This window comes from Telopea speciosissima, chromosome 4 (genome assembly GCF_018873765.1).
Source record: "Telopea speciosissima isolate NSW1024214 ecotype Mountain lineage chromosome 4, Tspe_v1, whole genome shotgun sequence".
Classification (NCBI taxonomy): Eukaryota; Viridiplantae; Streptophyta; class Magnoliopsida; order Proteales; family Proteaceae; genus Telopea; species Telopea speciosissima.
Window position 1 is genome coordinate 68,514,477 of NC_057919.1, and position 16,132 is coordinate 68,530,608.

Here is a 16,132-nt window from a genome sequence, read left to right on the forward strand (position 1 = left end):
ATCAGGGATCAGCCTTAAGCCCTTATCTATTTGTGTTTATCGTGGACGACCTAACCATGAGCATCCAAGACAAGGTCCCGTGGTGTATGCTCTTTGCTGATGACATCGTTTTGGTGGATGAGACAAAAGAAGGGATTAACGTTAAGTTAGAGCTGTGGAGATCAACCTAGGAAACAAGAGGCTTTAAGATTACTAGAATGAAGACGGAGTATATGATGTGTAATTTTAGTCACACTATGAGGGATGGTGACGAAGGTCGTGCTTGACGCATTGGTCAAGTGCTCACTTGCTGAACGCTTGGTAACGGGTTCAAGTCCTGGAAACAGCCTGTCTGGAAACAGAGGTAAGGCTGCGTACATCTGACCCTCCCGAGACCCTGCTAAATGCAGGAGCCTTGTGCACTGGGTACGACCTTTATGAGGGATGCTGACATGGTGCGAATTGAGGAAAGAGAGATACCGCAAAGCGACTATTTTAGATATCCGGGGTCAAGATGGTGACATAGAAGATGATGTTTTACAAAGAATCAAGGTGGGATGGATGAAGTGGAGAGGTGCATCCGGAGTGTTGTGTGACCGACGTATTCCCTTAAAGCTTAAAGGAAAAATCTATAGGACTGTTTTTCGACCGGTTATGATGTATGGGGCAGAATGTTGGGCGGTCAAGAAGTGTCATATCGAGAAGCTATGTGTAGCAGATATGAGGATGTTAAGATGGATGTGCAGGAAAACTAGAAAGGATAAAGTACGGAATGAACCTATTAGAGCTGACTTGGGAGTTGCCCCGATCAATGACAAGCTCCTAGAAAGTCGTTTGAGGTGGTATGTTCATATTCAACGGAGGCTTAGGGATGCCCCAATAAGGAGGAGTGATATGATTCCGATTGAAGGAGCTAAAAGAGCTAGGGGCAGGCCTAAAATGTCCATAGGAGAAGTTGTGAGGAAGGACATGATTAGTCTAGGTCTTGTACCAAGTATGACCTTGGATAGAGCCTATTGGAGGGCAAGGATCCATGTAGCGGACCCCATTTAGCTGAGAGTCTCCTGAGTTGTTGGGTTGTGCCTCTTTCCTCTTACTTTCATCTTTTATCTTTGTTTTGTCTATTTATTTTCATTTTTTCTTTTGTCATCTTCCAGTTTTCATTTCTCATCTCATTTCCCATCCCCCCCCCCCCCCTTTTTTTAGACAGTAGTTTTCCCTACTTTGTTTTGTTTGGATCCATGTAGTTGACCCCATTAAGTTGGGATAAGGCTGAGTTTGTTGTTGTTGTTGTTGTAGATCATCTTAAGATTCAGGTCGAATGTCACTCTTGGCTGGATCCATCAATCCCCAAAAAGTCAGATCCAAGGGTTGGATCTGAAAATATGAACCAGTCCTAAGGATAGGGGTAAATCAGTAAATTCACTGTTCAGATTGAAATTCAGATGGGAGGAAAATAATGTCCAATCGATTCTGATCAATGGACATAAAATTCAGCAATAATAGATAGTTAAAACCAGTAAATTGATTCAATATTCAGATGCACAGAACAGTAACTAAGATATAAGGGCAGAATTGGAAATCAGAAATAAAACCAGATCTGCAGGTCAGATCATGGAGGAATTCTGGACGAGTTCCTCTTTTAGGGTGTAGAATAACTCCTAAAAATTTGAGAGGATTCTAATGGCTGGATCTTCTTAAATTTAATTTGTGTAAAAAAACCCTTGCATATGAATCCCAGATTCAGATCTTGAGTTACAGAAAATTCAGAACTGTACTTGAATAATGGAAAGGAAGAGTGTGACCTTTGGCTTTCCACTAGCAGTCTTGGATTAGAATCACACTGATTCCAAGGGTTTCTCATCCTTAACTGAGTCTCACAGCATGCATACTTTCTCAGCAACGAAAGAAAAGGCTCAAGCCAAAATCTCATTACTCAAATTCGTGTACAAGGCTGTAGTTTCCTTGCAAACTTGTATAGAAGTCTCAAAAACAGACTCAAATACTAAAAGGGAAAGGCCTAATCCAATCCTTAACTAATAAGGTAACATAAGTTGACTAAGAAACTAAAATAATGAAAGAAACTGACTCAAAACAGGACTCTAACTAAACTAATGAAGTAAACCCCGTTTTCCTACCTTCCACCCATATTTTAGGTCCATTAAAGTGGTCCACTACAAAGAAAACCTATGGGATCAAAGACCCAATACCTACATAACCCAACACAAGGCTTATTTCCAATAAAATAAGCCCTTTAGGTGACTTATCTGCATTACACATTTGATTATTTACCAGATTGCCATCTTCCCTTTGCTACTTCAGTTTATTTATGGAATTACCATCATTCTTAAATATTAGCTATCACACACTTGGGTGGGCCCATAACCAAACCCAACAGGGTTTTTGAACCCCGGGTTCCGCATCAACAGGCTTACCCCCTGCCCACATTTCAAGTTTCAGCTCAATCCGAGTTGGCCAAGTGGCCAATCACTCCCTTAATACTCCATGTCGCACTTATTTTCATGCATATTTGTAACCTGATAGAGCTTGCTTCCTATGACCAAAATTTATTCAGGTTGTATCATACTCCAAATAGGGTAGGCTGGGAACCTGCTTAACCATTCCCAATTGCAGCCTAGTTAAGCACTTGCCTTCGTCTCTTGGCAAACCTCTGTTTCTTAGCTCCAAATGAGAATTATGTGAATGCATGCAGAGTATTTTAATTGGTCCTGCTTGGTGATTTATTGAAATCAAAAGCAACCATTGTTTCTCTTCTCTTTAGTAAGAGTACTCTGGCTTAGTCTTGATATTGTTCTCCTGAATTCCCATGTCCTTGGGTTTGTGGCAACTAAAGGTTGGAGGCTGGGCCTATTGTTTGATGTGTCCACATTCCAGTTTTGTTGTCTTATGCTAGTCTCTTTGTTTTTTTTGGAAATTTACACGTACGTCCCCTGAGGTAAGGGTTAATTACAGAACCACCCGTGAGTTTTGGATATTTATGCGTACCTCCCCTGCTCTCCAAAATAATTAGTAAGTAAACCCACTCCGTTAGTTGCGAACAGTAAGAGTTTGTCATTTTATGACCAATATAGCCTTGATAGGGTAGAATGACATTATTGTCCTTCTTCCTGGTTTGGAAAGGAGGTGAGGAGACTTTCTGGATCTCCGTTTTGGGTGCTCTTTAGTTGGAATCAACAGGCCACGGGATTCCTCTTCCACCTTGCTGATCTCTCTATCACTCGACTGCCCTATGCAATTCACCAGCCCTGCTCTGTCCATCGCCCTAGGCATCACACCCCTGCCAGTTGCACCATCGCAACAAGCCGGTGTCATCGCGCCATGGCACCATCGCTCCAAGCTTCAGCTGTCCAAACTTCACCCCAACCTTGTGAGTAACCCCTGCATCTCCCAAAATCACCAGCCCCTAAACACTGTTGCCTCATTATCTGCGATCTGCACCCAGAACCCCCACCCTACACTGCCGCACTTCACCCTGCATCAACTCTGCCCGCCTCACCAAGCCCTACCAGACAACGTGACCTACCTGCGTTAAATTGTGATCTTAGAATCTCCTGCCTCTGCCTCATCCTGAAACACCAGCCTGACGGATTTGAGAGTTGAGATTGTTTCACAAGCTACATCTCTGTTTTCAAGTGAAGAAAGCTCCCTTTGCAATTTAAATTCCAGAATTCTTTTAGCTTCGACTATATGTCGAAAAGAAACTAGGGTTTCTCTGTCGCTGAGATAGCTGGTAAGCATCATCATTTTTTGGCCATAATTACTGCAAGAAACATTTTCTTAGGGTTTAACAGTGGAGTATCTGTTGTTGAGTTCATGCAACTTTTTAGCATTTATGGGATTGAGTGATTGTGTTAGAAGCTTTGGATTTGTTGTTTTTTTTTCTGCCCCTTCTTTTCACTCCTTGCTCTGGGTTTCATTGATATTTGAATAATTCTTCTATTTAGAAAAAGAAAGAGTAGGTTGTTGGAAGTTCGATTCTTTTGATACATGTATCATGATGTTTGGGTGTAAATGATATCTGTTTGAGTTTTGTTTCTAAGCATTGAAAGAGGTTACTGTGAAGGATTGATGTATTTGGAGGATGTTGTGCTGGAATGTAGCTCCAGTTTTGGGTTGCTTTGGATGAAAAATCATTTCTTTTTGAGATTTTTTTTTTTGTTTTTTGTTTTTTGGGTGTGTTTGAGAAGGCTTGTGAATGAGATGTGGAATGGCTGTGATATTTTAGAATCCAACCATGTCCCAGGCATCTCTTCCCAACTGTCTCTTTCATCTTAATAAGAACCATAGCACTAATCTCCTCTGGAACAAGTTTCATGTTCTTCTACACTTCTTTGTCTTCAAACCTGCCAATACATAAGTTAGTTCTCTAAATGTATGCTTCGAAAAAAATGATAAATACAAAAGTCAGTGGTGAGCTCTTTGATCGGATTGTGGCGAGGGGACACTACAGTGTGTAGTGGTGAATGTGGCCTGGACAGGGTCTGAAGTTGTTAGGATGTGCGATGATCAGAGAGTCATGCAGAGACCTTAAATTCTAACATTTGTAGCAGGAAGGGCAATTTGGTCAATATATGATAAGTTCTAACGCTTTTAGTCCCAGGTTAATGGAGTGGGTTTACTTACTAATTATTTTGAAAAGCAAGGGAGGTACATGTAAATATCCAAAACTCACGGGTGGATCTATTATTGAGCCTTACCTCAGTGGAGGTACTTGTAAATTTCTTTCATGAAAGGCCCAACACTAGTCATCTCTAGCTTTATGGCATCCTTTTTGGGCATCTATCTGAACTTTAGAGCCTGTATGAAAACTATAGAGCCTGTATTGGAAAGCTTAATATGGCTTATATCAAAATATTCATTTACCAGGATTGTGCTTATTGCTGGCCAAGGTCGTCTTGTTATAGGGACATGCAATAATATAATTGGGTTCACAACTTCACATGTATTGTCTAAGCAGGGATATAAACTTCTGGTGGCTACTGAAAACTAGTGTTTCAAAAGGGAACATATCTAATGTTCCTTTGCACAGCGAGGTCATTGGATTCCTGCACTGTCAAGTGTCGGATAGAGAAGAGGGCATAGATAAGAGGAATTGGCTTGGGGGGGGGGGGGGGAAGTGGTTAATGCCTTCTTGTCTCAGAATATGGTATAGAAACCTTAGTTGTTTGTAGTGTTTTCATCTCTCTCTCGTTGGTGGGGTGATATATAAATATATAAATATATATATATATATATATATGGGAGAAAGTTCTCTGTCCAGGAGTGTGGCCTACGTCAGCACTCCCATGAGTCTATCTCTCTTCTCCTTATTTGACAAGACACCTCTACCCCCTTGTTTTAAGGAGGAGAGAGATAGACACATGGGAGTGCTGGCATAGGCCACACTCCCGGACAGAAAACTACTTCCCTATATATATATATATGGAATTTTAGTCAAGTTCCATATGTTATGTGGAATTGATGATGTCTGTCTAAGAGCTTGACACTTGGAAGTTGCGACATCCAGCGGTGCCGAGCTTGAGAAGAAAGAAAAAGAATTGTCTTGCATCAAACTCGCACTGTTGGATGAAGCTTCTTTCACATGTCGAGCTCTCAGCCTTGCACTGTAGTGCACCGCAAGATGTCCGCACTGTAGAGGATTTTAATCTCCGATCTTTCATTCAACCTCATTTCGCCTTTATCAGCATTCCAGCACCAACCCGTTAGGGCTCTGTCTTGACTAATTTTCCAACTTTTTTTTCGTGTTTTTCCCCCCTTAAAATTCAGAGGGATGGCATTCAGGATATTGGGTGGAGCCCTGACCATTCCACCTGGTGATATCTAGGCTTTGTCTTGGGTTTTTATATGGTAGATTTAGGCTGTGTTTGGTATGCATTCCCATTCTTAGAATGCACAATCTCATGCTTAGAATGCACATTCTCATTCTCAAGATGGAGAATTCATTCCTCATATAGAATGGGAATGTTGTTTGGCACATATCTAAGTAAATTATATTCTTGATTTTCTAATGCTGGTGAGACAGTGAGTGTATCACAGTAATGCATACCATTCGTAGGCACGAGGTGGTACATTCATATTAATGCATTTCATCAAACACCTTTCATACAAGCAACAAACAAACCAATTTCAGTTTAACTTTTCTGAAAATAACAACATGAACAACCGGCTGCGCTCTTGAATAGGGGCCTTAGACACAAACAGAAAAGAATATCAATTGGTTGAGAAATATATTATTGGAATGGGTTTATAATTTTGGAACAGAGAAGGGCCTCTAGCTCGATGGATTTCATGGGCAAATCCTTCCCTTCTGTTGATGCACAACCAACGTATCAGTTCATGGCGACCTGATCTTCTATTTTGTCTCATTTATTTGAATTTTTATTTGCTATTCCCTCTCTTGAGCGGTATTTGCAGTCCCAAATGTTTTTAACAGTTCTCCCTCAGATCTGAAATAATCGACTTGAAAATCTGGGATTTGATACTTTTGCTTAAATCGACTCAAAGGATTAAATTTGGCCCTCTATGCTCGATTGTTTTGTTAGATTTCAAGCTTCAGATTTGATTCTACCTTTACCGCTAGATCCAAGTTCATGAATTTATTTGTAAAATATCACTCCTTTTCTGGTCAAGCATGGGGTGGATTCAAGAGCTCAGGGGTAGAAACTAATGTCGTGTTGCGGCTGCTAGATCAAATCAAAGGAGTTTCTGACAAAACTCGAGTTGGAGAATGAGAACGTGGAATGGTAAAAAAAGCCCATTCCAGAATAAGCTGCATTCTTCACTGCGTTACAAGGATTTGAGAATGGAATGTTTACCAAACACGATTTTCAGTTTCCGTTTGAAAAATGTTTGCCATCAACCAATATCTTCTACTGGGTAAAGAGCGTGATTGAAGAACAATAGGTTTAGACCAGACCAATCTACCAAAATTTTGGTTCACCCTAGCCTTCTAGTTCAACCTGGTGGATTTTGTGTCTTAGAAAAAAAGTTTTTTCTATGGTCTTTCAGGTCTTGTTTTATAATGTTTGTTCACGATAGGTACAATTCAGTGTATAGAACCCAATACACATACTGGATGGGGGTGGTAAGTGCACAGGGAAAAATATCCCCGGCATTATCAGGGGTGGAATGGTCATTTCGTCACCCATGTTAGGGAAGCACATCAATTGTACCAGGCAAGGAACCGCAAGTGATAAAGATCCGTGGACAGGGGCCATGTCTGAGCGGAAGGCTAGCGTTCTCTCTCATATTTTAAAGTAAAACAAACTCCACAAGGATCTAAGAAGAATTTTAGGTTTTTGGGGATTTTTTAGCTTCACTTTCAAGAGTGCAAAGACCAATATCTCCAGTGTATCTTGTTTTGTCTGTGCACAAGGCTAGCCTCTTGTTATTGTTAGAATTTGAGGGGTTTTTTGTGCATATCTTTCTCTTACACGCTAATAACGTTGCCATTCCAAGAAGCTGTTTTGAAACATTTCTTCAATTCGAGTATTCTGAGATTTGAAACAAAAAATCACTTTAAAAGAAAGTTACCAAAGGGACCAGTTCCCTGAGAACCATCCAACGGTTGACATTAAAAAAATTTAAGATAATTTGAAAACCACCTTAATCCCCAAAACAAACCCACCCAATCGGTTCAAACACATTAAACAACACCAATTTCACTCAAACTCATATTCATCTGGCTAGGGTTTCAAATCGTTCAAGAGAATGAAAATTCCCAAGATCTCAGCAAAACCTCTGCTCCATTCTTCTCTTCCATGACGCAAATGAGAAATTTTGAGAATTTTTGTTTTCCTAAACGATTTGAAACCCTAACCAATTGAGTGTGAGTTTAAGTGAAATGAATTTGATTTGATGTGTTTGAATCGGTTAGGTTTAAGATGGTTCAAACAAATCTCATGTGGTTTTCAAATTATTTTGGATTTTTCAATATCAACCGAATACTCATCAAGAACCTAATTTTTTGGAATAATGTAATCAGCTTAAATACACCTGACTCTCTTGCCTCCAATCCTTCTCATGCGAGTGAAGATCATTTTGTTTGAAGCTACTTGATCTATAAGAAAATCTCTCAGATAGATCTTGCCTTAGATAGCAAATACAACACCTGAACAGGTTAATTTATTTAAAAAGTAACATTAATTTATCCAGAGACCAGTTTAACAGCTTAAAATCCCGCTCCCACATCCAAAGATACATTAGAAGGTGAAAACGTAGTAAGAAAAACAAATGGAGTTTCTATCCTTGAAAGATGAAGGATAAATCAGATAAACTGAGGTTATACTTCAGTTAAATTTCATAGTTAGTTTTAAAAATGTCATCAAAAAGACACTAAGAAAGATCGAAAAGAATTTAAAAAATTGAAGAGAGTTCCCTCAGGAGATCAAAAGAATAAGGTTTCATCAATATACCTCAGAATTAGCATGGTAAAAGATAATCATCACTGGGAACAATACCCCTAAATCAAACGAAAATCTAAACCCAAAAAGCTTTAAAAAAAACAAAAAACAAAAAAAACAAAAAGTAAAAAACGAATACAAATTAACTTATGCTCAGACGAACGTTATAGAATCTTTTCCCCGACCTTCGGAAACCGAAGGTCTCATAATGAGCTGGGATTAACATTTATCATCACCGCATCATCTTTGAAAAATCGAAGAAAAAAATAGGAAAAGAAAATTTCTCATCGAAAACACAGAGATGAGAGAAACACTATATCATAAAACTACGAACCTTTTAAGATCTTCTGAAATTTCTCATAGAAAAAACCACAGATGAAAGAAAAACGAATCCGTAAGATCTTCTGAAAGGAAATAAGGGATTATGCATTGGGCATTCAATCCTGAGTGCCGTGACTGTTGAAAGTCTCCAATGGCGAGGAGAAAAGGAAGCTTGCTGCGGGTTTAAAAAGGTGAAGGATAATAGGGTTAGGGTTTATTTGGGGTTAGCAATGGTTTTCACTTTCATCCTTAACCCTAATCTTCTGCGAAATTACGAACATAACCTATAAACAGAGGTTGTAGTTGTGTGACTTGTGATCTCTGAATTTTACGAAAAAAACAGGGCTGCAGCTTGAAGGCCCATACAGAAACCCAAAAAGTGTAGAAAAGTAACTGGACCAAGGTCTGAGTGAGTAGGGATGTAGACGGATTGGATTTGGCTCGGCTAGTGCTCTATCGGCATTCGCATTCGATTAGGTTTCGGACGGATTTGGATAGTACTAAATGGATGCGGACACGGATATGGATCGGATATTTTATCTGTTTACATGTAAATATGGCTTTTCGGATAGCTATAGCCTATCTGTATCCGTATCCGTTTAGCTTTCAGACGGATTCGGATAGTGCTAAACGGATACGGACACGAATACGGAAACGGATTTTGGCTATTCATTTACATCCCTATGAGTGAGTATTACCTAGGGCTGCAACAGGGCAGGTTGTGCCGGACTTTATAGAACCCTAACCCAATCTTAAGTCTCCTTAGCTGGGCCCAAGCCCGACCCAACCTTGACTTAGGGCCTTAATAATCCAACCCTGAACCACCCTCTGGGTCGGGCCGGGTTGACCCTGCTTGGTCCTGGACTAGGGAGAAATTTGTTATGTATAATAACACTATAATAAAATGTATTATATCATTTGTTATCTTCATATATAATATATTATATAACAAAATGTAGGTAACGTTTAAAGTTTAATATATATATATATATATATATATATAGTATAACTTAAAACAGGATCAGGCCGACTCATGTTAATTGGACTATAAATAGACCAATATGGCTAATCGTGTTATAAATGAGCTAACTGGAATAGTCAAATAACGACACCTGTTGGCCTACAACCAAACACCGAGAATGACAAGTCCATAATCGGGTTAAGTCTGGCACCAAGCTATTTATTAATTGATCAGTTTGATGTGATGCTTTAACCAGGCAGGCCAACATTTGACACACCTACTGTGTGGTGTAATATTATCTACCCTTGAGTTGGGATTCATGGAGAATAATGGATATTACGGGTCTATAAACAGTCTCTGTGAAAACGGGGGTAAGGCTACGTACATTATGACTCTCCCCAAACCCCGCAGTGGCGGGAGCCTCGTGTATTGGGTACGCCCTTTAGGATTCTAATAGCAATGTGTCATGAAGGATCTTGAAACCCTTCAGTCTTTGTTTCTCTTTAATTGTTTTTGGTCAAATTCCAATCTCAATTTCGGATACTCCGGATAGTTGAATTTGGGTTCCAATGGCTAATGGAATCTTCTCTGGTTAAAACAAGTCTTATCCTTTTGAGGTCTCCCAACATCAACCCCTTGCTTCTACCTCTAATTTTTAGTTAATAAATACACGTATTTATACATGTATTCGAACATTGAAATCAAAAAAACTTTTGTTGCCGCATATTTTCGTATTTTTACTGAACAACGTGTTTTTTAAACGTTCGAGTATTAAATGCATATAATTAGCGTATTATACGGTTTAAATACTTTTTAACCTAATGCAAAAAAAAAAAAAAAAAAAAAAAAAACACAAACAAAAATATCGGGGTTCATTTCACTTTCCCATTTGCCATTCTCTGTGAAGTTCGAACGAACCATCAAACCCTAGCAGCTGCCCCCAAATCTGCAATCATCTTCACCATCTCCGTTCAACAGTCACCGGCGATCATCAAATCCTCGACGGCGACGGCGACGGTGATAGCGATAGCGACTGCGACGGCTTCTCTTCTCAATCTTGAAGGCTTCACAGTTCTCTTCTCTTCTCAATCTTCAAAAACAAGAGAGATACACAGCAGGTTTGTATTTTTTCCTTGTTTGATCTCACGATTCCTATGACCCATCTTGCAAATAAAGCTGTTCTTCCTAATTTCGTTTATTTTTTTCTGTTCTCTGTGAATCGATTTAACCTTCAAAAACAAGAGAGGGATCGTAGGTCCTATAATGTAGCTATGCTATGAGCCAATGAGTGATCATGTAGTACTGTTTTTTATGAGTCTCATTCTTTATTTCTTTCTCTTAATAATTTCACCATTGCTCTCTATGGATAAGTATGAAAAACAAATGCTATTAGAAGCACGGGCTCGTTTAGCAAACACCAGAGGGAAGAAAGCAAAGAGGAAAACTAGGGAGAAACAGTTTGTAGAGGCCAAGAAGCTTGCTTCTTTACATAAACTGAGGGAATTAAAGGCATCTGGGATTGAAACTATAAATAGGAAGAGGAAAATGAAAGGGAATAGACTATAATGCAGAAATCCCCTTTCTCAAGAAACCACCACTAGGGTTTTTTGACATCACAGATGAAGAAAGCTCGGTGGAACAACCTAAGTTTTGAACAATCATTGAAGAACTTGAGGATTAGACGTTTATTCTGATTTTCTTTTTGTCTTAGTATGTTTTTTTTTTTAAAAGTATTATTGCCGTCTAGGTCGTATTAAACACGTATTAAATATGTATCATATTATTATCGTATGTATTTTATTAAACTGAATTTTTGAAAAATATTATTGCCATCTAATCCGTTTAATTGCCGTACGTATCCGTTCCCGTTCAATTGCCGTTCCTGAGCTTACTAACTAAGCCTCTAATAGCCCCTTTTGGAAATGGCTTTGAAGTATCAAATTGCTCTCAAAATAAAGTTATTTTTTATAAAGATGTTGCACTGATTTTCGGGCTGTTAAACAACTCCTCCGGAAAAGGAATTTAGCTTTTTACCCTAATTCACTTTCTGTCTAGGACAAGAGGAATCTATTTTACATGCTTCGGTTTTGTGTCCTTTGTTACCCATTGTTGGACACGCTTCCCCTATGTTTGCTTGTCAGCTCTTCGAAACTGAGTGTCATGCTATCCTCCCTCCACCTAGGCCTGGCGTATGTGGACTCTTCTAGTCGGATTGCTTCTCCTCCTCTCCCTCCAGGAGCTACATTAGGCATTACTAATGGTGCATGGAATGCTGCCACTCGTAGAGGTGCCCGAACCATTATTTACGGAACACGAATGGATCTTTCTTAACGTCAAAATGTGGAGCTGGTCTTAGTACGAGATGTTATCTTCTTTTTGGCTCTGAGTTTGTCAATCTCCTCCATTGTCATCATCTCGGATTGTGTTCTGGTTATTCATGCCTTAAACGACATTATGATTTCCCTTAATTGGGTACCATCGTCATTGTAGCTATATAGTTCGAATATTGTCTTGGTCTTTTAGTTTGTTTTGTTGTTTAGGCCCATTCTTTGGCCTCCTGTGCTTCTAGATCTTGTACCTCTTGGGTTTGGCTTTTTAAAACCCTCTTTCTCTGTAAATCTTCCCAACAGTCGGAGCTTTTCTTATGCTGATTTTTGGTAATAAATTCGTAGTTTCTGTCAAATAATATATTGTTGGAAATTTTCAAATTAATAATGTAAAGTCCCACATCGGTTATGAAGAAAGAATTCTTATGGCTTATATGTGCTAGTGGTCATTTATCAGATGTTATATTTAGAAGAGATTCTAAGGTGCACTTACGAGGACGGTGACCATCCAAACGCATACGTGTACGCGTGCGTGAGGCGCAATGTGGCATTTTGAAGGTGCACTTTGCACTTTGCACGTACGAGCCCAATGGTTGTGACCCATCCGAACAACCATGTGAGCCCATAAACAGCCCACGAAATCAGTCATTTGTGTATAACATTCTCTCATAGATTTGCTGTAACCCAATGCAGTAATTAGGGTGCAAATACTGTCTTAAAGATAGAATGTGTTCGTTCAACTCAGGCAGTCTCACCGTCCTCTCCTTTTTCTAACATATAATAATAATAGTAATATTTTTTTGGAGCTTGACTTTGTCACGAAAACTTGAATAGGAAATGTAATTCTCACCTAGATCTAGATGAGAAAAAAAATTTCCCAACTCTTTTTTCCAAATTAGGACCATAGGAGAAACAAGAGGGAGAACACTACACATGTTAGAACCCAAAGTTGGGAAGGGCCACTAATGGTGGTATAAGTGGGCTGGGCTTGTATTGGATGGACAAAGGCCTAGTCTTTGATATGATTATGCTTGGGCTGGCAATACAAGGACTTCGGAGAATGGATCTCTCAAAGGTGTTTAACTTTTAAGCAGCAAAATTGCAGCTAGAGCCCTCCACGCATTTTAGCTACAAGCTTGCAGGAGTAGAGCAATTCAACCACACACCCCAACTGGAAAAAATAAATTACTCATAATTGAAAAAAAAAAAAAAAAAAAAAAAGGGGTGCTGTTCTTTGTGCCGTAGCGCAAGCTGCGCCCAGGCGCATGGGGGTGGGCGCAATGACCACCCTACCCCCTTGAGTGGCTGGCCCATGTGCCTGGGCGCAACCTACGTTGCGGCACAGAGAAATATCTCCAAACCGTCGGGTATCATATGCGCCCTTACAAAGATTGGGCAAGGGTTCTTTGAGCCGCCAAGACATCGTACACCCTCTCACAGAGAATAATTAAATCATTTTTAAAGAATATAAAAATAAATAAAACCTTCTTTGTAAGGGAAATAGGAAACTCAAATGGTCCTAAAGATATACTTTCCATCAATTTATAGGGTGCAACTTCTTGTCACCAAAGTGATGAATTATAAGAAGTTGTAACATTTCCTCCACAGGGCTGGAATATTCACCACACTATCTTAGGTTCACAAACCCCTACAGGTTTTAGCATGTTGCCTAAAATACCCTCTTGATACGTGCATCTGAACCTGCCATAGTAAATGGATTCTCATTTAGGTTGAAGGAAATTATGTTCGTTTTTTTAATTGCCCCTTATCTTATTTCTAAAAGTTATTTAATACAAGGGTAAAAAAGGGTTTTCAAAATATTAAAAGTTATTTAACTCAGTGTTTAATGCAATATTTATGTGAAAAAATAGGATTTACCCTCATTGGAAGACACAAAAAAAAAGAGAGGAAAAATGTGTTATCTTAAAATGGCAAAAAATTAAGGTTACAACTTCTTAGATCACCACTTTCGTTACAATAAAATAATTCCAAACTTATATTATTTTTTCTTTCTTCTTAAAAAATGAATGGGCAGGAGATCGTTGCCTGCTCGTGTGGCCCATGCACCAACATTGAGGCCAATAAGAGCGGGCACATGGGCATCAACATAGATAAGATCTTTGATTTCATGGGAGCGGGGCGTTAATTTTTGTGTGCTCATGTGTTTGGGCCTAGAAGCCACATGACTAAGTAACTCTCTTTTTTTTTTTTTTTTTTTTTTGATGATAAAAGAAGGTTCATTAAACTAATGAGTAACCATAGTATGTACATCATCCTGATTATACGAATAGAGTTGGTGGTGCTCTATGGCATTCCAAGCAAAGCGGGTTAGCCAACCTACGATATAGCTATCATTGTTTTTCGAGATATACAATCCATCCAGAAAAGCAACGTCCATCAATCTCCCACGGCCATGGACATGTAGATGGCTGTGGAATATGGTGAATGAGGTCCTTTGTTGAAACTCGAACCTCATGGACCTTAATGCCCAAAGAAGTAGCACAACCAAGACCAAAAATAAATATATAAATAAAGGGTGAGGGTTTCCCACGGTACAAGCATGAGAAGGAATCTGCACACCACACCAATTAGTATTCACAAAAAAGTATCATTCATGTGAGGCTGACATTTTCAAAATAGATGAAATAAATCTACTTGTTTTTGTAATTGTTGTTTTAATCTAATAGATATAGGAAATTGTCCCAATAAAAATAAATACGCTATCTAGTCGCATGCGAGTTCAAAAAGACCGGCACACCATTAGATATTTTTACATTTTCATGGGGCGCAATTGTCATTTTGCGTGACTCTGTGTCTAGGCACAAGGGCCGTGTGTTGCACGCAACCAGGTAGCATTTTTTTTCCTAAAAACAATATACTTGTGTGGGATCCTCACTTTTTGAGAGAGGGCATATGAAAGAATTTGTATACAAAAAATGTGCCAATCTTTTGCCTTATTTATTGGAGAGAAGGGATTGGATGCCCTAGTGGCTCAGTAAACCCAAAAAAGAAATATATTCCGAGCCATTAAGATAGGTTACGCTAGCGTCCTCTTTATATCTCTCTTCTCCATGTGAAAGGCTTTCTTACCTATTTTAGTGCACTCCAATTATATGCTCTTCTAAGCTGCTTGCTCGGACAACAACCATCTCCCTCCCCCCCCCTAAAGTACTAAAAAAGGGGGCATTGTTCTCTATACTGTAACACATCCTGCACCCAAGCACATGGGGGTGAATAGAATGACCACCCTGCCCCCTGCACAGGCTGCCCATGTGTATGTGTATAAGTGCAGATTGCACTACGGCATAGAAAACATTCTCCCAAAAAAAAAAAAAATACATTAAGAGCCATGAGGCTGACCTCAAAATGTCTCAAAAATAGATATTTTTTTATAGTGTATGGATTTGGGGGTAGTTTTTGTGTTGATATGTGACTTTGAGTTTTTCGACAAACACAATAGGCAAGTAAAACAACCGAAAAAGCAAAAGCAGCCAATTGGGATTTGGAAATATGGAATGTTTTAGTAGGTGCGATGGCAAAGAGAATGGCCTTTTGCTTTCCAAATGTTGACATCCCCTCCAGGTGTCACATCCACGGTTCCCATTAGCGCGCACACACACCATCTTCTTTTACCTTCAATTCCTTCTCTTTGTACCCTTCATTTTCTGGCGCGACGTCCTGTGGGGTTAGCAACTCTATTAACACTCTTTATTGGTTCTAGTTTTCTTCTTTTATTATACAAAATAGAAGAGGCTGGAGAGAGAGTGATATTTGTTGGACCGCAGCCACGTTACTACATGCTAACTAACACTACACTTTTTCCCCTCCCTATTTGTCGTAAACCTCCCTATCAGTGCGCATCGGTATCAATATCATGTCGATGGGTGACATTAGTTGATAGAGGCCTCTTTTGTTGCAAAGTCTCATGAAGATACTGTTGATGGATTGCGAGGTTATTTTTGGGAATTACAATGGGCGTCTTTGAAAGGCATTCTCTGAGTCTTAGGTCTTATCTTTTGTAATCCAAAATGAAACACTAGTGCAAGCTCGTGAATTAGGAATCACAATTCTTCTTGTTGAATCAGACAATAAGGAGATTATTAGTTTTATTGAAGATCGAA

At 39.3% G+C, this 16,132-nt stretch overlaps 1 long non-coding RNA gene and 2 other non-coding genes across 3 annotated transcripts; 1 reads left to right on the forward strand and 2 right to left on the reverse strand.

Moving 5' to 3' along the window:
• The first annotated feature begins 5,528 nt into the window (after window positions 1–5,528).
• LOC122660270 lies at window positions 5,529–8,485 on the forward strand. Its single transcript, XR_006332657.1, has 4 exons — window positions 5,529–5,539; window positions 6,981–6,987; window positions 8,206–8,216; window positions 8,372–8,485. It is a non-coding gene; the product is annotated as an uncharacterized LOC122660270 (long non-coding RNA).
• Window positions 8,372–8,454, reverse strand: LOC122660614. Its single transcript, XR_006332725.1, has one exon. It is a non-coding gene; the product is annotated as a small nucleolar RNA snoR53Y (small nucleolar RNA).
• A 62-nt stretch (window positions 8,486–8,547) lies between the features above and the next one.
• LOC122660609 lies at window positions 8,548–8,648 on the reverse strand. The gene has a single exon (XR_006332722.1). It is a non-coding gene; the product is annotated as a small nucleolar RNA snoR69Y (small nucleolar RNA).
• Window positions 8,649–16,132: the final 7,484 nt, after the last annotated feature.